The sequence below is a fragment of the Pseudonaja textilis genome, chromosome 7 (genome assembly GCF_049901715.1).
Source record: "Pseudonaja textilis isolate UNSWEBS1 chromosome 7, rPseTex1.2, whole genome shotgun sequence".
NCBI classification, from domain to species: Eukaryota; Metazoa; Chordata; class Lepidosauria; order Squamata; family Elapidae; genus Pseudonaja; species Pseudonaja textilis.
In genome coordinates, this window is record NC_141996.1 from 20,063,739 (window position 1) to 20,085,800 (window position 22,062).

At 39.7% G+C, this 22,062-nt stretch overlaps 1 long non-coding RNA gene across 2 annotated transcripts in view; it reads left to right on the plus strand.

Moving 5' to 3' along the window:
• The window catches only part of LOC148125258 (uncharacterized), a 51,317-nt gene that overhangs the window by 6,700 nt on the left and 22,555 nt on the right, over window positions 1-22,062 (plus strand). Inside the window, exons 3-4 of one of the 2 annotated variants that reach the window (XR_015744275.1) lie at window positions 375-511; window positions 4,292-4,436. The exons of the other annotated variant lie outside the window; for it this stretch is intronic. This is a non-coding gene — a long non-coding RNA (uncharacterized LOC148125258). Of the gene's footprint in view, window positions 1-374; window positions 512-4,291; window positions 4,437-22,062 lie in introns of those variants that run through there. 2 annotated transcript variants of the gene reach the window in all.

A 22,062-nucleotide genomic window follows, 5' to 3' on the forward strand; every position in this document is an offset into this window, starting at 1 on the left:
AGTTGCATGCTGAAAATTAACCCTTTCCCATTTTTTCCTATCTTCTCATGCCTTCCTTTCCTGCATTCTCCCAACTTCAGTTCTTATACTGTTGGCATATCCACTCACATACTGTTTGGTGTTATACTGTTTAGTTCTGTGTGGTGTGTGGCAACTGCAAATGTTTTATAATTAAGTGCAAGTGTGATAATGAAGGGGCACCAATCTATCAAAATGCAAATAAAGATGGAGATATTGAATAAAATAGAGGAGGAGGAAAGATCGTGAATGTCACATGTTTTAACGGCATGAATTTTTCCATTATTGGTGGATCATTAAGAGCAAAAAATAAGTCATGGAATATGTTAAAAACTTAGTACTTATGCAATTCACAGTAAATGAGCAAAAGGAGAGGAAAGGCAATGGAAAATATGGAGATGGTGCTCAGCGTATGGATTGAAACAATGGTACATGTGCCTGATGCTGATCAAGAAGGCTAAGAGCTAATTCCATGACTTGCACCAGAAGACTGGTAAGGTGCTGCTAAAGACACATTTGTTGCAACTCATGGGTGATTCCTGCATTTTGAGCAGTGGTGCTATTCTATCAGTTCGGCCCAGTTCTGGCGTACCGATAGCGCCAAAGATCAGCGTAAACCGAACCGATTCTCTCTGACGCTTTGCAGTTGGACCCACCCCCCTGCCTGGGCTCCGATAGTGAGCTTAATTCCCTGCTTTTGAAGCGCAGCTGCTTTGCGCAGCACAGTAAATTACCGCCCGTCAGCTGCTGCAGCTACAGGGAGAATACAGGATTGCAGGAGGTGAGTAGGAAAGCCTCTGTGCATGGGCAAAGCACACCCACCAAGCCACGCCCACTGAACCAGCGGTAAACGTCTTTGAAACCCACCGCTGATTTTAAGGCTCATACAAATCTGCATATTTTATTTATTTTTCTTTTAATTGATTGTCAATCGCTTACAAGATAATAGGTATAAGAATAAACATAGTTATGGATACATGAAATGGATACATATAAGAAAAATAAAAGAAACAATAGGACAGGGACGGTAGGCACGTTGGTGCGCTTATGCACGCCCCCTACAGACCTCTTAGGAAAGGGGTGAGGTCTATAGTAGACAGTCTAAGGTTAAAGTTTTTGGGGTTTGGGGAAGAAACCACAGTATCAGGTAGAGTATTCCAGACATTGACCACTCTGATGCTGAAGTCATATTTCCTGCAATCAAGTTTGGTGCGATTAACCTTGAGTTTGTATCTATTGTTTGCTCTTGTGTTGTTATGGTTGAAAGTTCCAAGGTCCTTAACAGAGTCTGAATCATCAACAAGGTCTTGACTATTCAGCTTGTATTTTATTTTGTGATATATTTTTTTTGCCAATATGTAAGACAGAGCATTCATTTATTTATTTATCATGGAAGTGCGTGGCAAGGCAGCAAATACAGATACTGATGCAGCCAGTGAATTCCTGGAACCTTCAAGTAGATCATTGAGGAAGGGGATTATTTGCTCCACAAATACTCAGATGAAATAGGGCTTTATTGGAATAGCATGACAGAATGCCTATATCAACTGGGAGAAGATAATGCCAGGCTTCAAAGCTGCAAAGAGTAGACTAATTGTGCTTCTGATGACCTGAGCCTAAAACAGCTGTAGTCTACTACTCCAAGAACTTGTGAGCTCTTAAGAACTTCTCAAAGACCTCACTTCCTCTTGTGTGGAAGCTTAAGAAGAAAGCTTGGATCACCCTTCTCATCTCGGAAGACTAGTTCTCCCACCATCTCATCCTGGAATCAAAGAACTGCTGCCACCAAAAAAAAAATGAACTTCAAGATTCTTCTTGAGATAATATTCTGGGTCATCCTTTTTCCTTGGACAATTTCCAATCAATTGTGAAGATGGTGTATCTGCCTCTGAATGCTGAAGAGAGTGATAGCAACCTCAAAAAAAAGTATGAAAAGAGATGGATAGGGCCTAGTTTGTTGATCTTTAAAAGAATGAGGTAAGCTGGTATTCTCTTTGGTTTTATATCTAATGCTACAATTATGTCTGAGATCAGAGATATTATACAATGAGGTATTCATATTGAGTCAATCTGTGCAACATAATACATATTAGCAGACCACTGAGAATATAGAAGTTGTTCATTGCTGATTTGGTAACATAAAATACAGGATGGAAACTTAATTTCTTTGTAAAGAACTCTCTAAAGTTCAAGGAAGAGAGGAAGAATCTGGTATCCATCCATTCTAGTATTACCATGAGTAGGCAAATTTTATTGTTCTGATGTTATGCCTGATGTTAGTTTGTCTTTGTACTGACAGAGTGAGCTTGCTTTCAGGCAAAGGCAGATTTTCCTCATTGCTTCCTTCCTGTGCTTGTCTAACTTGATGCCTTCAAAATGTGCTGAATTATCTCCTAGAATTCTTTCTTGTATGGGTATATCACCTCTGTTTTCTAGGAGATGCAGCAAAACATTTCTGGAAAGCCCAGGTTATGTATATTAGAGGTAGATGGCTTCCTTTTGATTGATGCAATTAAAGTTTTGGGGGAGTAAGGACAGCAATGGACAAAGTAATGACATCTGCATCCTGCACAAAGGCTGGGCTTAAAAACCACCAGTGTTCAGCCTACCTCCAGCTCAGAATAATTTTTACTACCCTGTTTCTCCAACAATACGGCCTCCCCCAATAGGAAGTCCCAGCATGTTTTATAGGCATGAAATGAAATTAAGCCCTTCCCCCCAAATTAAGGCCTATATTAAAACATGCGAAATGGGGGGGAATGGTGGGGGGGGCTTGCCGCTAGGAAGTACTTTTGTTGCACACCCATGGTGCTGCCTGCGTTGACCCCGATACTAAGTGCCTCACCAACGCTGAGGTCAACATCCAAGCCATCGCCACCCGCCTGCCCAAAGATGCAGGGCGGGGATTAAGTCACCCCTGAAAAGACGGCCTAGCCATTTTTGGGGGGATGAAAAAAAAAAAAGACCCAGCCTTATTATATGAAAAACACGGTATTTTTTGAATCTCAAAATGGCAGGAAACAACGCAAATGGTTCAAGTAGAGTGCTGGCACCTGCTAAAAGGGAAGCGGGGATTATGGGCTGCAGAGGTGGCCTCCCATGTTGAAAACTTTAAAATGTCCACAATTAACCAAACAATACAAGAAGCATGACTTGATTTTATAGAAAAAATTATTGAATTTGAAAAGAAGGAAGTAATTAGATTATTTTTATAAATTCAGGTGTGATGTTCAACAGTGGCTAGATAAATTGGGGTTTTTTTCTTTCAGCAGGCAGGATCATTCTTCACTAGCAATATGAAGCAGACATAAGTGCAGCAATTTTTTTAAAATTTTAATGGTTATATATCAGTCTATCATCTCAAAATACAGCACTTAAAAAAAATTCATTTCCAAAACTGAATGATTTTTTGCTGCTGTTTTTTAGCTGGCTTCTTCTCTTCAGAGAGTTAGATTCAGTTTCAGTTCATAGAGAAGGAGAGTGTAATGGGAAAATAAATGGATTTATATTGCAGCTTGAAAGAAAAATCATACCGTGTTCTCTCTTATTTAGGTCAACGTGTCCCTTGCTTGAGAATAAATTGGAGTGTAGATGTTTTTGTTTTCCTGTCTCCTGAGAGCTTAAAGGTGAAGGCAGAGACTGAATCCATTCTGTTTTCTTCTCTCAGTCTGATAATAAGTTTGATATCATAGCTTGCTTCTAAAGGATAAAAAAAGAAAATGAGTAAAGCAGACGTTGAAGCAAAGGCACTGAAGGTTTGGGAAAGTCATTGCCTCTGAAAACATAGCTGGCTATCATGAGTCATATTTCTAATTATAAATTCCTTTGCACATTGTTTTATTTCCAATTTCACCCCATGGACAATGTAAGCTACATTTACTCCCCTCCTTCAATGAAACTTCAGGACAATTGGATTCTGTTTAAACATAGCTGTATTTGTTTAAGGGTAGTTTTCATTGTGTAGTCTAAAATGATGATCTATTAGTCCAGGACAGACACCTAATGCCATTCAGAATTGGCCATCAATTCCTAAGAGTCCTAACTGAAATGGCCAGTGGCAGGGAATTGAGAAAGCTGAAGTCCAGCAAGTAGATTCTTATAATTTTCTGCCCTCTGGGTGAATTACAAGAGTATAGCAGCATTCTTTTGTCTGAATGAATATTTTTACTTATAGGAAAGAAAATGGGTTGCAATCTACTAGCCTGACATAATGAAGTGACTTTTTTTGTAACCTATTGATTATTTTCATTCTTTTTTATTTCATTACTTTCAGGTAATCATATACAGGACTTGCATTCTGCAGGAATCAAAGTTGTTGCAGAAAAAAACCCCATGAGCAATCTGTGAATCTTCAAAAGTACATATAGTTTTGATCATATAATCATATAATTAAATCATTAAAAATAGTCTAAAGTTTATGATTGCCAAATCCTGTGCATTTTTACTTTCTTACGTGAATTCTTGCAAAATGTCATCCCTACAAAGTAGACCAGATCTGGAAATAGACTACATACTAAAGTTTATTGAGCAAGGCTATACTAGCAGGATAATACAAGTCTGTTTGGGCTTTCCCCCCTCGGTCTTATAAAATCATGGGTTGAAATTGCCAAAATCTTGCTTGTGTAATTTGAAAAATATTTCAAAAATACTAAGTCAGATACTGTAACTTAAAAATTAGAAAAGTAAGTATATAAATATACTCCAGGTTTCTGAATAGCCCTGAAAGTAATATGCCTGAAAGTATTAACAGCTGCTAAAAGTGATCTGAATTCTTCAGTTCATCATACATTAGGAAGAAAATAGCAGTATGTCAATCTTGCTAAATCAATTGCTCTACAACCCTGAAAGGACAAAACATCAATTTCTCTTCCTTTTCAGAACAGACATTTAGAATTCAAAAGAATTAAGTGTCTACAAAAATCAATGAGTTTTCCAGAACAAAACCAATATGTGAAATAGCTATTGTCCAAGGAGAGACTAATAGTCTAGGATCACATCATATGACTCAAGTTTTCAACCAAAAATTAGAATGTGATAAAGCCATGGATGAACATGAGATACATTTAAGATGCGATAACCATTGTTGTCTTTTTCTCATGAAACTGTACTCATAGTTTGCTTCATAAAAAACTGGAGGTTGATCCATTAAAAAGGAATCGTAGAAGAAGCACGCAAAGTGTTTGTAATTTAAATTGCTGCTTGATCCAGTTTGGAACCAACATCCCAACTAGATGACTATTTAGGAATTCGGATTTTATCTGAAAGTTTATATATTTAATTTTCCAATTTTGCTTAAATCTTTTAAAAGTTAGCAATTTAATTGTATAACAAAAAAGCATATTCTTCAGGTTAATCTATCTCATGTTTATGGGAAGGGCACAAGTTTCTCTACTTTTAAAAGACAGTATCAAATTGATTCCTCTGCCAACTTTTTCACATGTATTTTCCTCTGCAGAAGAATAATAAATAATTATAATACCTGTGTGAGTGACCTATTAAGTTCTTGAAAATAGTTTATTGCATTGGTATGCACAATTATACTAATATGGTTTTGTTTACTTGCAAGATCATTTTTTTCATCTTTAAAAATAATGTTCTTGGCACTTATTATGCTTAGAATTCCTGAATTTACTGAAATTAATTGTGTCACAACCCCTGGGACAGCCTCAAAAATGTCATGCTCACAGAGTTGCCAACATCAATGAATATCCCATTCGTTTGCCAGTTGGTGAATTTCTTCTCAGTCTCTCTTTCTCATGATGACCTGGCCATCAGCCAATCAGCCTGAAGCCGAATGTTTAATTCTTCCCAATCCCCTCCCCCCTTTTTAATTGTATGCATCAAAAGGAACTGGCCATTAATGAATGTACAAGACATGAGACTTTATAAGGAAATAAAAAATGTATTTCTCTACAGGAATTTGTAAGAGAAAAAAAAATAAAAGGCTTCTTGAGGCTAGGAGGAAGAAAAGAGTGAATTCTCCATCCTTCATGTTTCAGTTTGTTTTAAACCCTACAACAGACTTATATATAGGATGATTTCCTGCTGCTGATGCTCAGTAATCTTCATAATTATATTGGAAAGCTAAGTTTGGTACTTTTCAAGAAGTACAGACTGTACTGCAAAGACATCTGTATACTACATGAGTTTATTTGGCCAAATATAATCTACTGGAGAGTGTTCCAAAAAGAAAAAAAAACCCTCAGGCAGAAGTCTTTCCCATCACCCTAAGACCTAAACACATTGCATGAAGAATAGATGCTCTTGTTGCTGGAGGCGTGGTCCAGTTCCTTTATCTATGTTGGCATCTATGTAACCTAGGAGCACATTGGCTCAAATGGTTAAGATGCTGAGTAGGAAGTTAGCAAGCCTGCATTCGAGACCCAGCTGCTGCCATGGGGAGGGTGACTCCTATCCTTTGCTCCAGTTCCTGCTGGGGATATGAAATGAGCACCCAACTAGGCATCCCCTGGCAATGATGATGTTACTGCGTAATCCTTCCAGCCTGGAAGCGCCTCAGACAAGAGTGTGATGCGATCTATGTAGCCTCTTGGTTTGAACGATGGCTTCTGTCCAACTGAAGGGGTTCCCTTTCAGATCTGTCATAGAAGACATAGAATTTGAGCTTGTCTACTGCACATTAGCTGTAGTCAATTCCATCTTGGGGTGCTTTGTTTGAGTACTACAGGGAGAAGTTCCAGGGGGAAAGGTGGATCAGGTGTATTTTATATCAGAAGTGGATGGTTTGGAGCACGGATGTCAACCTTGATCATGTCACGTGATGTATCACAATGGTTGTTTTTTTTTTTTTGCCTTTGCGGAGCTGAGATGCCCATGACACATCTGGCCCACGGGCCACCAATTTGACAGACCTGGTTTGGAGGGATAGAAGGGCTTTACTTTTAAAGGGCCCTTTGAATTAAATTCCCTTCCTCCACCTTGAATATGTTGAGCTTACAAATATATTATTACACAGTTGTATTGCTCTCTGGTTTTACATCATCATGATGTGAACCCATAGAAACAATTGTATCGGGCTCCCTAGAACATACAGTCACTGGTTTTATGTGCACAGGAAGAAAAATTGACAGTGGTGTTCTGTTCAGTTTTATAAATTCATTTCAAAAGGCTTCAGTGATGACAAGAGATGGCCAAAGACCTTTCTGATCCTGAAAGATTAACTTTCTGTAAGATCTAATGTGGAAAGCTAGGATTAATTAATTACATGCCATCAAGTCATTGCTGACTTTTAGCAACCACATAGATTTTTCTCCATGATCTAAAAAGATAAAAGAGAAAGAATAGTGCAAACAGGAGAACTTCTCTCTCTTTTTTTAAAACCAGACTACTAAAGAATCTAGACAAATGATTCAATACTGGAAGCGATACAAATAATTTACAAACATTGCTGATTTTTTTTTTCCCCTTCAGCAAAGTTTGGTAGAATCTGCATGAATACCCTGTTATGAAATTGGCAATGTTTAATTTGCATATCTCTGTAGCTCTATTAAGTCCGTCAAACAAAATAAAAGGACACCCACTTGATTTCTTCACTAGCCACATTCTTCTTTGCCCACTTTTGCCTGAACCTATGAAGAGTAACTTAAACCTTGCAATGATTCCACATAGATTTTTATTTCCCCCTTCCTGTGCAGGATTGTTTTTCAGAAGGTTTTTGAGATGCAGAGGCTAAATTGCTTAAATATTCATGCACAATAGGCAGCCGATATGCTTTCTTTCATGGGGCCCAGGAGATTCCCAGCTGTACATTATTCGCTGATCTAAGTGGCATGCAAGAAACATGACCACGGAGAGAGTATTTAGCTGAGTAGTGCTTTCTGTTTGAGGTATCAGTTCCACGTGCTATCTGAAACCTCTGCAATGCTGAAAATGTATCTGTAGGACAACTGAAGAGGGAAGATTAGGGTCATGATTTTCCTGAATACTTCAGAAGCATTTTTGGAAAAAAAAAAAAGAACTGGTGGCCTCAGAAATAAAATGTCATCTCCTTTCAAGCATCAACCCAAGAATGGCAACCTGAGTAACAGATGTTATTAATGACAGCTGCTGAGACTTTGCTACGTTTCAAAAAAAAGTTTTGAAATCTGACTGCAATAAAGCCTCGCTTTGAGTTTTCTATTTGCAATATATTTTTAGCTTTGGGTAATATTTTAAAGATCTGAGCTTTGGCAGCAGAATGTTCATTTGACTCCAGCTGTCTTCATGTTGCCGTTATTTTTCAATTTTCTTTTGACCATCAGAGTCAGAAGAACTATAATTGAAAGGGTGAAGGGAAAACTGAGATAATTATTTATATTTATGCAATCAGTGTTAACGTCTTGAACGAAAAATACTGATCTATTTGATTATTTCATGTATTAAACTGTAATTTGGATGATTCCCCCCCTTCCATATGCATTTTGCCTCCTGTTTGAAAATCATTAATACATAATTTTCAGAGATTTATCTTCTATTTAATCACTTTTCAGTCCAAAGGAAATGATTTATATTAAAAATATCGAATCTAGAACTAGTTACTGTTCCTGAAATATAATGCACTGATGATATGTTTGGATTATAATACTTCCTTTTAATTTTATTTTTAACCACCCAGAAGCTTATTGCTTTGAATATTACATTCAAAGACTGGTACATTTATTTGAATGTGGAATCATTCCAACTTTGGGAGGCAGAACCTTCTAGAAAAATGAAGTCTATCTTGCAAATTCAAAATTAACCACAGTCATGCTTATTATAAAATTGTTCAAATTCCCAACACATCATCCTAATGGTTTCCATCCTTTATAATAACGAAGTTAAGCTTTGCAATAATTTTTGATTAAATTTAGAATCTTTCTTCTCTCTTCCAACATATTCTGTTATATTACAGATTTTTTTGGAATCTAGTTTAATATTTTTATAGGACATATACTGAAAAAAACCATGATGTAAACAAATATTTACTGTAGCTATCCAGTCTCCAGAGCAGTTTTGCTACATACCATACTTAAATAGATTGCTGAAATAACTTCTCCAACATTTTATGAACAATTACCATCTATTTGCAATTAGGAATTGCTAAGTTTGAAATGAATACATATTATATATGTATTATATACACTGCTCAAAAAAATAAAGGGAACACAAAAATAAGACATCCTAGATCTGAATGAATGAAATATTCTTATTAAATACTTAGTTCACTACATAGTTGAATGTGCTGACAACAAAATCACACAAAAATTACCAATAGAAATCAAATTTAGCAACCCATGGAGGTCTGGATTTGGAGTTACTCTCAAAATTAAAGTGGAAAAAAATACTACAGGCTGATCCAAATTTGATGTAATGTCCTTAAAACAAGTCAAAATGAGGCTCAGTAGTGTGTATGGCCTCCATGTGCCTGTATGACCTCCCTACAACACCTGGGCATGCTCCTGATGAGGTGACGGATGGTCTCCTGAGGGATCTCCTCCCACAACTGGACTAAAGCATCCCCCAACTCCTGGACAGTCTGTGGTGCAGCGTGGTGTTGGTGGATGGAGCGAGACATGATGTCCCAGATGTGCTCAATTGGATTCAGGTCTGGGGAACGGGCGGGCCAGTCCAAAGCATCAATGCCTTCGTCTTGCAGGAACTGCTGACACACTCCAGCCACATGAGGTCTAGCATTGTCTTGCATTAGGAGGAACCCAGAGCCAACCGAACCAGCATATGGTCTCCAAAGGGGTCTGAGGTTCTCATCTCAGTACCTAATGGCAGTCAAGCTACCACTGGTGAGCAAATGGAGGGCTGTGTGGTCCCCTAAAGAAATGCCACCCCACACCATTACTGACCCACTGCCAAACTGGTCATGTTGGAGGATGTTGCAGGCAGCAGAACGTTCTCCATGGCGTCTCCAGACCCTGTTACGTCTGTCACATGTGCTCAATGTGAACCCGCTTTCATCTGTGAAGAGCACAGGGTGCCAGTGGTGAATTTGCCAATCTTGGTGTTCTCTGGCAAATGCCAAACGTCCTGCATGGTGTTGGGGCCATAAGCACGACCCCCACCTGTGGATGTCGGGCCCTCATACCACCCTCATGGAGTCTGTTTCTGACTGTTTGAGCAGCCACATGCACATTTGTGGCCTGCTGGAGGTCATTTTGCAGGGCTCTGGCAGTGCTCCTCCTGTCCCTCCTTGCACAAAGGCAGAGGTAATGGTCCTGATGCTGGGTTGTTGCCCTACTACGGCTTCCTTCATGTCTCCTGTCTCTTGGTAGCACCTCCATGCTCTGGACACTAAGCTGACAGACACAGCAAACCTTCTTGCCACAGCTCGCATTGATGTGCCATCCTGGATGAGCTGCACTTCCTGAGCCACTTGTGTGGGTTGTAGACTCCGTCTCATGCTACCACTAGAGAAAGCACTGCCAGCATTCAAAAGTGACCAAACCATCAGCCAGAAAGCATAGGAACTGAGAAGTGGTCTGTGGTCACCACCTGCAGAACCACTCCTTTATTGGGGATGTCTTGCTAACTGCCTATGCTTTCCACCTGTGGTCTATTCCATTTGCACAACAGCATGTGAAATTGATTGTCTATCAGTGTTGCTACCTAAGGGGACAGTTTGATTTCACAGAAGTGTGATTGACTTGGCATTACATTGTGTTGTTTAAGTGTTCCCTTTAATTTTTTGAGCAGTGTATTTATGAATACATATTATCCTGTGTATATAATGCTATTGTAAATTGAATTCAAAAAGTGGATACATCAAAAACAAGTGACAATTTTGCATGATGATTTCATTAGAACTGGTGTTTTGTTTAATAGGCAAAAGCTATACATTTATAGAAATAAGAAACAATGGAGAGAAAAAAATCTAGCATATTATTTTTGATTTATATGAGAATTTTTCCTTCTTTGAAATCTATATTTTGTGATCTGCACAGGGCTGAAAGGTATGATTCCATAAAGTTATATTATACTTTGCTTGTATAATTACATTGATGTTCATACTGCATGTACCACTGTATTATTCATAGATATATATGGACTCTTTCAATGTAGTTCCACTTTATGCTATCATTTTAATGGTTACTGGATCACCCTCCATAGGTTATTACATTCAAACTAAGAAATAAATCTGGAATATTCACATCAGGCCTTAAGAGTATATGCTAAATGAATTGATTACCTGGCCTAAGTATGCAAACTTTGTTGCTACACATTAGAAATTTGAAAACAAGTCATTAGTGCTCTCATAAAATAGTTCTCAGGTGATTTAGCTTCCTTGTTATAAATATTTTGTTTAAACGTAATAATTAAGACATACAGTTAATCCAGAAACCTGGCACCCAGTAAGGGCACAGAAGAGATGTCAGCATCAGCTGAACTCATTAAACAGTTCGGCCTTTTGATGTGTTAAGGTCTACAAATATAGTGGTATGTAAGAATGACCTTGGGAGACATGAGAAAGAGCCATAAATATCTCAGCTCACTGGAAGCAAAATGAGTATGGGAAGCATTTTAGAAGGCACCCTCCCCTCTTTTCTGGAAAAAGTAAAGGAGGAGGGGAAATGCTTTCAGATTTGCAAGATTCTGTTACTGTAACCTTAAAATAAAAATAACGTTAGTACTCATGCTTTGTGGTTTCTTGCCTGAACCACTGGAAAGGGCTAACAAAGCTCCTAGAATTCATGCCAGCACATGGCATAAACCCTAGAATAAACTAAGCTCTAGGTTTATACCAATTGATTACAACCAGTGGGTCTAATCAGGATTGTCTTCTCTCCTTTCTCAGATGATCTAGAACAGGGTCGTCAAACTTGTGGTCCATGGGCTGGATGCGTCATATGCTTGCCATGCCCATGCCTGGTTTAGGGAAAGGAAAAGTCACAATACTTCACATGACATTGCTGTGAAAATGCAAGTTTAACACCCCTTATCTAGATAGCTAACCTTTACCTATTACTGCTATTGTTTCTTTGATAAGATGTTATAATTCCAACTACATTTAAGAGAAAATTCATAACGGAAAAGGCTCTTTTTCTCCACTGAGCCGAAGGGAGAATCCAGGATGGTAGTCTCCAGTCTCATAGCTCTGCAGACTGAGTTGAAAAACTGAGGACACACCCTCTGGTAACAGTCCCCCATTCTTCACTCGGTCTCAGTGTGTTCAGACCACCCTTTAAGGACTCTGAATTCAGATTGTTCAGATTGTAGAAGAATCTTCACCCGCTGGATTGAGGTTTTTTTTTTCTTCAAGAGTCTTAGAGCAGGTTTGACAGCTAGCCAGCTTGCCGGTTAGAACTTTTGTTTTTCACTGGGTTTTTTTTTACTGCCTTTTTAAAAAATTCTTTGTTGGTAGACTGGTTTTTGGAATTGTGATTGTAAATTTGGTTGGAGATGCCCCTGAGAGCCCATGTGGCCCGGGCTTGGGGGTGGGTGGGAGTCAGTGTCTTATTCAACTCTGCGGCTGGTGTGCCAGTCACCTATTGGAACCTACTGCTATGTCTGTGGCAAATGTGTTAGAGTTCCTGCAGGACGGGTTGGATAGAGGTCTCTTCCCCTGTACCTTGAAGAGACAGGTGGCTGCCTTATCCTCGGTTTTTTCGATCAAGGACTCAACCACTCTGACCCAACACCCCAGGGTAAAAGCCTTCCTTAGGGGAGCCACTAATTTGAAGCTACCGGTGGTCCACCGTTTCCCCACCTGACATTTGCCTAGGGTCCTGCAGGCACTGACTTCTCCCCCATTTGAACCCTTGCATGAAGTCAGTCTTCTCCTACTCACGTGCAAGGTGTCATTCTTAGTGGCCATTATTTCGGCCAGGCGTATCTCGGCATTGACGCCTTATCCATCAGAAAGGACCTGTGCATTTTCCATGCAGACAGGGTGGTTCTGTGGCTGGACCCTACCTTTCTGCCCACGGTGAACTCCTTATTCCATTGCTCACAGGAGTTAATTTTGCCTGACTTCTGTCCGGGGCCTACCCATGCACTGGAGAGAAAATGGGACACCTTGGACGTTAGGAGGGCCCTCTGTATATACATCAAAAGGACCTCCTCTTTTAGGAGAACTGAAGCCCTGTTCGTTTCCTTTCACCCATCAACTATGGGTCGCAGGATGACACTACCTTCTACCATGAGTCTCTGGCTTAGAGCCTGTTTTGCGAAGGCCTATCAGTTACTGGCTTTTCCTGTGCCCAGGAGAATCACTGCGCACTCAACCAGGAGTGCAGCGATCAGTGCAGCCTGGGCTATGCAGGCTTCGGTTCTGGACTTTTGTAGAGCTGCGACTTGGTCATCTGTGACCCCATTCATAAGACATTATAAAATTGACTCCTTTGCCTCAGCAGAGGTGTCCTTTGGAAGACGAGTCCTGCAGGGCATTCATGTAGAAGTGGGGACCTCCGACCAATCCAGTTCCCTCCCATAGGACAGCCATCAGCCAACTTTGGTATGTCCCATCCTGGATTCTCCCTTCGGCTCAGTGGAGAAGGGGCGTTGGTCCTACCTGAAAACTTCTTCTCGGGGAGCCGAAGGGAGAATCCAGTCCCACGCTGTATTTTGTCTGGTCAGAGTAGGGAGGAAATGTTTTTTTCTCGCAGTATCAAATAGGCTATCTGTTAGAGGACGAGGAGCAGCTGGATTCACTTCGATGTTGTTCAGAACTGGGGACTGTTACCAGGGGGTGTGTCCTCAGTTTTTCAATTCGGTCTGCAGAGCTATGAGACTAGAGACTACCATCCTGGATTCTCCCTTCGGCTCCCCGAGAAGAAGCGTTCAGGTAGGACCAATGCCCCTTTCATGGAAGAACTAAATCCATTTAGTTCAGAATAGTGTCAATTTTGACAGACAAAAACAAGGGTGCCAGCCACCCACAATAAGGATTGAATGTGTAGATCTGTTGTGCAATTCAGTCTGCAGCCATTCCATATACATATAATTGTATATGCAGACATAAATATGAGATATGAAGTTCAAAGGGGTAGACAACATTAATTTTGCATGCAGAATTAATGCAGCAGAATTGAGGTGACTGGGCAAAAATTGAAATGAGGCACAAATGATGGCAGTTTTAAAAAAGCCCTCTTTCTAAGCTGTTTAATTAAAAGAGCCCCAGTTGCTTTTCCATAATTATAAAACTGATTATTAAAGCAAGAATTCAACTTAGCAAGTGATAATTATTCTATGCTATTATATAATGTTCACCATGGCCATTTTTCTTTTATAATGTTTGTGTCTTTCATTTCTTTGTGATGTTTGCTTTAAACATAAAAAAAAGTTATTAAAATTATAAGGTTCTGTCCAGTTTACTGGTTTTCATTGATCAAGGCTTAATGAAGAAGACTTAGAAATTGCTTTTCTACAGGCTTATTTTTACTGTGTTTTCCCGCATATTTTTTGACTGCAGCATAAATTCAGCCATAACCTAGGTCAGTGATGGCGAACCTTTTCAGCACTGAGTGCTGAAATGGGAGTGTGGCTACGTGTGTATGCCAGAAACCAGAAAAGCAGCCCCCTGGCGTGTCACGCAAACCAGAAGCTCAGTTTCCTGGCGTGCGCATGTGCACCAGCCACCTAGTCTTCCAGTTTCTAATGGGCATGCATGTGTGAAGACCAGCTGGCTGGCACACGCATGCACGCTGGGGAGCTGCTCTTCCAGTTTCTAGTGCTCCCACGCATGCGAAGATGAGCTGGCTGAAAGGCATGCGCACATCAGAACCCAAAAGAGCAACCGGCGATGGCTGGTGTGTCCGGAAAGATGGTTCTGTGTGCCACTTCCAGCACACATGCCATAGGTTCACCATCATGGACATAGGTAAACAGGGAAGTCTTTGATGGATGTTGAAAAAGACCCGCTTGAATGGACAAGGGTGGAATTCTATAACCCGGACACCAGTGTCAAGAAAGTTGTGGCATTCCTACACTATTTGGATGATATCTTTGCTTTTCATTAGCATACAAACTTCAGTGAGCATTGAGCAATGATATCCCAAAGAAGTTGCTTTCCACAAAAAAGGATATTTGTGATGTGTCTATACCTACAAAGTTCAGAAGTGTACAAGCCTTGATATTCCCTGACACTCCATAGAAGCAAAAGTTGGGCTTTGTGATGATCCAGGGCATGACACAAAAATAACCAAGTCACAAAAATAGAAGAAAGTCCCTTTAATGCCTCCAACTTGGCCCCAATGTCCAATTATCCTCGGCAGGATATCAAGCTCTTAAAGAAAACAGTTTACGGAGGGAGTAAATGCAGTCCTCACCCAAAGTAAAGTTAATTCAAAATAAAAAACCCAACACAAGGAATTACCCACACCGAAGGAATTACTATGGCAGGCAAGGATGATTAATTGCAGACTTCTACCAGTTAATGCAGCCTCCCACAGTTAGGAGGAAGATAAGCTCTGACAAGAATGCATGCTTTGCTTCCAGCAACTTTACCATATGCAGTTTGTCCTTTTAAGCAGTCCTCCCAGCTGCAGCTCATGAAGGGGATCAGGGCCCCTTCTTCCCCCGTAGACCACGCCACTCACATTTCTCCCTTATCCACTCCTCCCTGCGTGCCCTAGGATGAAGAGGGGATGGTCTTCCTCTGAATGCCCATATGGCCTGTGCCCTTCCCCAGTTTCCTCCACAACCACTGGAGCCACACTGTCACTCCCTGTCAGCTGTTCCATCTCTCCCTCGGAGTCAGACTCCAACAGGGGCATGACAGGCTTTCAAGAAGCAGGATAGAAAAGAGTATTATTGCTTTTGAATATACCATGAATAGCCAAGAAAACAAACAAATATCATACAAATCAACTCAGAGTTCTTACTTATGGCACAAATGACTAGACTCGAATTATTCTACTTTGGATACATTATGGAAAGACCTAACTCTTGTAAAAGTGGAAGGAAAAAGAATAAAATCATGACAAAAGCAATGTAGATAGGTACAGTGGTGATGAGTGCACTTTTGGAAAACCTGAAAGACCAGATTAAGGACAAATCATCCCAGAGCAAATCTATCAGTGTTACCCTAGGAGTCAACAATGACTCGATGGTTCACGATCAAATGTGAAGGACTGTATAGATGGCTTTATAAGTCAGTAGAAGTGTTTGTCTCATAAACTGGGCTAAAATGCTGAAGCAGACTCTTCAACATTTTCCATTAAATGAACCTTCTGCATCAACCTTAAGGCAGACCTATACAATTGTATAACCATGAGGCTAACCATGCATGCATCCCTATAATGAGGCTGTACCTGGAAAGGCTATATCCACCTGAACATGGAAAGAGGCATCTCTTGTCACAAAGATTCCTTAATCCTCCATTAATAACTGTGGATCGAAATGTACCCCAGATTATAAACTTACTCCAACAAAGCAGAGGACCTCTCTATGCATCTGTGCTATGATTATAGCCCTACAGAAGAGTGGGGAAGAACAAGACTGTATTCCAACTCCCAACTGAGTACAATAGTCTACATAACTAACATCCTCATTCTAATTATATCCAGACTTTCCATATTATCATTTATTTTTTCATTTAAGGAATTCTAGTTTTAGCACTTCTTAATCCAAAACAGCAGAATGACCCTCATTTTTCTCTTTGAGCCAGGCTTATTAGAGTAGCAAAATTAAACCAGTGGAAAGAATCTAGAGCAAGTCTCTAACAGAGAGGAGCAGTTTAGAAACTAGGCCTGCATATATCTCCTTGTTTCCCAGCAACTGCATAATTGATTTGGAAGACTGTGCCTGGGTTTATTTATAGCAGCACTTTACAAACTCATTAACCTGAACTTCTAAGTGTGCCTGCCTTAAAAAAAAGTCAGAATGTAACTTTTCAATCTCTAATTTGTTTCTTGTGCATCCACAGAAATTGTAATTTGTCCCTCTGAGACAGAGACCAACCTCATAAAAACGGAGGACAATTCTGAATCAATTTCATGTTTGAATCTACTGGCAACAATCCAGAGCTCATGGACATTGATATCTTCTGCATTCTTAAAATCAGAGGCGGGCTTCAAAAATGTTAGCAACGGGTTCTCTGCCCGGTGCTGGGTGGGTGTGGCCTAGTTGGCCTCCCGTATCATGCGGGGGGGTGCGTTTTTGCCCTCCCCAGCTCTGGAGGCTTTCCTCAAGCCTCCCGGAGGATGAAAATGGCCTCCCTGGGCTCTGGAGGCTCTCTGAAAGTTGTAAACGGGCACGTTTCGGGCCTTCCCGAACTTCTGGGAGGCCCGTTTCCCTCACCCCCGAGCCCCCATGCGTACCCTGCACTTACCTGCATCCAAAACAGGCCACGTGGGGACTCCTGGGAGGGCAGGGTGGGGTGGGTGGGGCCAACCAGGAGTGGGATTAGGGGTTTTCTGAACTGTGCAGAATCTTAACTAGAGGATCTCCCAAATCCCTGCAAGTCCCCAGCAGCCCATCACTGCTTAAAATGGAAATGCTCTTGGCATTTTTTTCTCACAGGTGTTCCGTGTTCAAACTCTGTGCATCATAGCTCTATCGGTAAGGGAGAAAATACTGTTCTCTTCTGCTCAGGCTTCTCAAGGGCAAATTACCATTAGCAATGGCAGCTATTTCTCTCTGTGCCTTGACTCCCAATTTATGTTTGCTAGGGACAGCGGAATAGTGACAGACACTATTTTTGGCAGCTACCAGCTGCCGTTTTTTCCCTGCTAGAATGTTTCCTAAATGATGTGGTATCATAAGTACTGTCACAATGGTGATCACTGTGAAAAGGAACAGGAATTCCTTCAATATATGTTTTGTAACCTACATTGGTACATCTGCTTTCTTTTTATTTTCAGAGGTTTGTATGTGCAAACACTAGATTTATTCTTTAATGTTATTTATACATTTCTCTGATATTAAACTTTTTTGTGTTTTCTGTTAAACTTTAATATTCAAAGGAAAATTACCATAGCAAACATAGTGAAAAGTACTGTGGCATTTTAAGATTAATTTATTGTGCTTTTTGCAGCAATAAACCTCTTAGGACATGTTTTTGTTTCAAAAACACTTTTTAAAAAATGATAACAGAATGCTTTAAATACTTCCCTACCAAAAGGTCTGGAAATGTGTTGATTACATTTCAGGTCACCTTTTCCCACACCTAATTGCCTTTGCTGGCTTACAGTTTTAAAAAAATAAGGTTCAACATTTTTAAAGCTTTTTTTTTCCCCAAAGAAGAGTTGGTGCAATTCTCATGAACTTGATTATTGAGCTTTAATATGAAAGATACATAACTAAATGTGTGTGACTTAGTACCTAATCTTTCAAAGTATCATCATTTCTCCAACAGTCTATACTTGATTTACAACCATTCATTTAGCAACCCATCAAAGTTACAGTGACTTAAAACCAGGCCTTGTGCTTACCACTATTTCAGCATCCCCTCACATTCACATGATCAAAATTTGGGCGCTTGGCAACCAGCATGTATTTACGACCTGGGGTCAGGGGACATGGAGGCACAGAGGCTTCTGCTAAGTGGTGTGGAGAAACACTATTTTGAAATAAATTCATTCAGTCTCTCCTGAAATAAAGTGTCTGCATTGAAATACAGCCGTCTTCTACCTTTTATGTTTTATAGGGCAGCTGAAAACTCCTAATGCCTACCTTGGTGTCCTTTAAATGTGTTGGACTTCAACACCATTAGATCTCAGCCGCAAAAGAGAGATGGATAAGAGTTACAGGTATTTCTCACTAACAATCACAACTGGGTCTTGTGATTTAACTGCCAACTTCTCCATTGATTCTGCTTGTTGGAAGCTGGGAACCACAAAAATGATGATCACTCAGAACACTATGATGATCATAAACACCCACCGGTTGTGAAGCACTCAAATCTCAGTCACATGATGTTGGGATATTTTGACTAAGTCATATGTGTGATGACTAGTCATAAGGTTCCTTTTACAGCTTTGTCATAACTTTGAAAGGTCACTAAATAGCAATAGCACTTTGACTTGTATACTGCTTCACAGTTCTTTCCAGCCCTCTCTAAGTGGTTTACAGAGTCAGCATATTGCCCCCAATAACCTGGATCCTCATTTCACCCACCTTGGAAGGATGGAAGGCTGAATCAACCTTGAGCCTGCTGAAATTTGAACTCCCAAATTGCAGGCAGCTGGCAGAAGTAGCCTGCAATACTGCATTCTAACCACTGCACCATCACGGCTCTTAGGTGGTAGAGTAGTTGTTAAGCGAGGACTACGTATATAGGAATTTAAATCCAGCACATCTAGCAGGTACCAGTTTGAGGAAAACTGCTCTGCCTGACATGGTATTCTGTCTATCAGTCAAATTGTAAAGTGATCCAGAAATAGCAAATTCAAATTGCTCTATCTGAAATTAGGAATAACTTCCATTGGACACTGATGGAATTTCTGCTACAAATAAGGGTTCCCAACCTTTAGCAGCCAACAGGAATATGATATTTGAAAAGCAATTAGTAGAGAATGCATGAATAGGAAAGTGGAGGTAAAGATGGATGCGCCCATTCTCTAAACATCCACAAGATTAAAAAACAAACACCGATTTACTAGAAAACAAACCAATGGAAATCTTTATGATATACTTTTTAGGCTGCAAGATATCTGTAACCAAACTTTAGGTTATATATTTCCCTTTTTTGCCAGTTCTAGAAACAACTGTGTATGAGAATTTTTGGAAATAAAGATGCACACCAGCTTATTTTTAAATTTTCTTTAAAATTAAAATGAGGCAAAAAGCCAGACAGGAACCAAAAAATATTGGCACCCAGAGACTTATGTTTGAAATTTTAGGAATGTGATTAGAAAAAACAAATGTTATGGAGGAAGTAAACGTACTGCTCTTTATTTCACTGCTGATTGTATGACTTTTTTAACCAGACAATGATATACCCACAGCAAGAAATTTATCGGGGCTAAAAAGTCATCTATAGCACTCTAAAGAATTCATTACTGAGCAATTGTCTCTAAGTCCCCTATGAATAAGAAAGTTTATCCTTTTTCCACCTGTTACTAAGAATTTCATATGCAGTTTCTAATACTCCTGACACATGGGAAACATTATCCATCAACCAGCCGCCCAAAGGTATGGTATGAGGTTTCTATACAAGGTTTATTATCCAAAATCCAACTGGTGGCTTTTATAATGCTTTAAATATTTTTTAAAGAATCAAAGAGCCCCATCGCATCAGTAATACTTCGCATCTGCTAATAAAGAGTTAAAAGACCTGCCAAGGAAATATAAGGCTAGAGCATGAGAAAAAAAGGTCAAAAATCAGATGAAGAGACACTCATTCTTACAACCGGTTCGGTAAAGAATGCTTTTATTCTCCTGCCAGGTAGGTGTCTGTCATTTCAAACAAAGACAAGGATCATGAAATCAATGTTTACAAGAGCTTCAAAGATGCCTCCTTTGTTTCCATCGAAACCTCTCTTAACATCAATAGAAATTATATTGGGATTTAAAATTCAGGTTGAGTTCTATATCCCAGCATAAGCCCTCAGTAAATCTGCAGAAACGAGCATTTTCTTCAACTCTGGGTAAATGAAAAACAGAAGCAAATCAACCAAGCCTGCATTTCATTCAGCTATAGATAAAATAGTTAAAACAGAATCTTAGCATATGTCAGTAAAGTAATAAAATAAAATTTAAATCCTTTCTAGATTTACTGGCAAAATCTGAAAAGCAACTGGTACTGACAATAAAAACTATCTGCACTGGGCATCCTGTAAAATTTCTTTCAGACAACCAATGACAATGTTTGAGCAGTTTTCAATCAAGCTGGTACTTACATCAGTAGAAAAACAGTAGAAGAACATCAAGAGTTAGATTTTAACTCTTTAGCTTTAAATGACATCCACATACTAGCCAGAATGATATCCAGCTCTTCCTTTAGAGGTGGGTACTCAACTGTATCAAGTCCTTCAGAAGAGCACATGCCTTTCTGTATATAAAATTAGCTCTTCTTATGGAACGCTGCATAATCTTTTATGCAGCCTTAGCAAAGCCAAGCACATCTTCTAATGCAGTAAAAGACTCTAGCGCCCTCTTTCTCCTCTCCCTTCATATTAAAGGGCAACATATCATTAACTTCAGGCATCAGTGGGAATACCTGTTACTTCAATATTTTGAAGACCCAGAGCATTCTTCTGTTCCACCTACCTGGAAACAGCTCAATACAGTTTGCTGAGTAAATAGGTTTCAGTTTGAACCGAATGCCTACCTTCCAAGACACATGAGCCACAGTGAATTCGCTGGACGTAGACATATATATAATAGATTCCATTCAGCGATGTATAGCATTAATATGGGTTTCAATTAATACAAAAAAGTATTTCAGAATGGAATTTTAAGATACATCTATGAAGTTCCCAAATGTCATTTGTTTTGAAGGACACTTTCTCCAAACAGAGAAAAGGTAAAGAATAGAATAGAATAGAATAGAATAGAATAGAATAGAATAGAATAGAATAGAATAGAATAGAATAGAATAGAATAGAATACTTTATTGGCCAAGTGTAATTGGACACACAAGGAATTTGTCTTGTTGTAAATACTCTCAGTATACATAAAAGATACATTAGTCAGGAGTCAAGAATCATAATGTACAACACTTAATGAAAGTTAAAGGTTCCCCTCGCACATACGTGCTAGTCGTTCCTGACTCTAGGGGGCAGTGCTCATCTCCATTTCTAAGTCGAAGAGCCAGCACTGTCTGATGACAATTCCATGGTCATGTGGATAGCATGACTAAACACTGAAGGCTCACGGAACGCTGTTTCCTTCCCACCAAGGTGGTCCCTATTTTTCGACTTGCATTTTTACATGCTTTCAAACTGCTAGGTTGGCAGAAGCTGGGGCAAGTAACGGGAGCTCACTCCGTTACGCAGTGCTAAGGATTCAATCCGCCGAACTGCCAATCTGAGAGATTAACAAACTCAGCATCTTAGCCACTGAGTCACTGCGTCCTCTTACAGAGAAGTATTAACATAAAGCAGGGGAAGGAAAATCTCCAATCTATAGAAAGTTATAATTTTGTCAAAAATAAGACTAAAAGATGAAACTCTC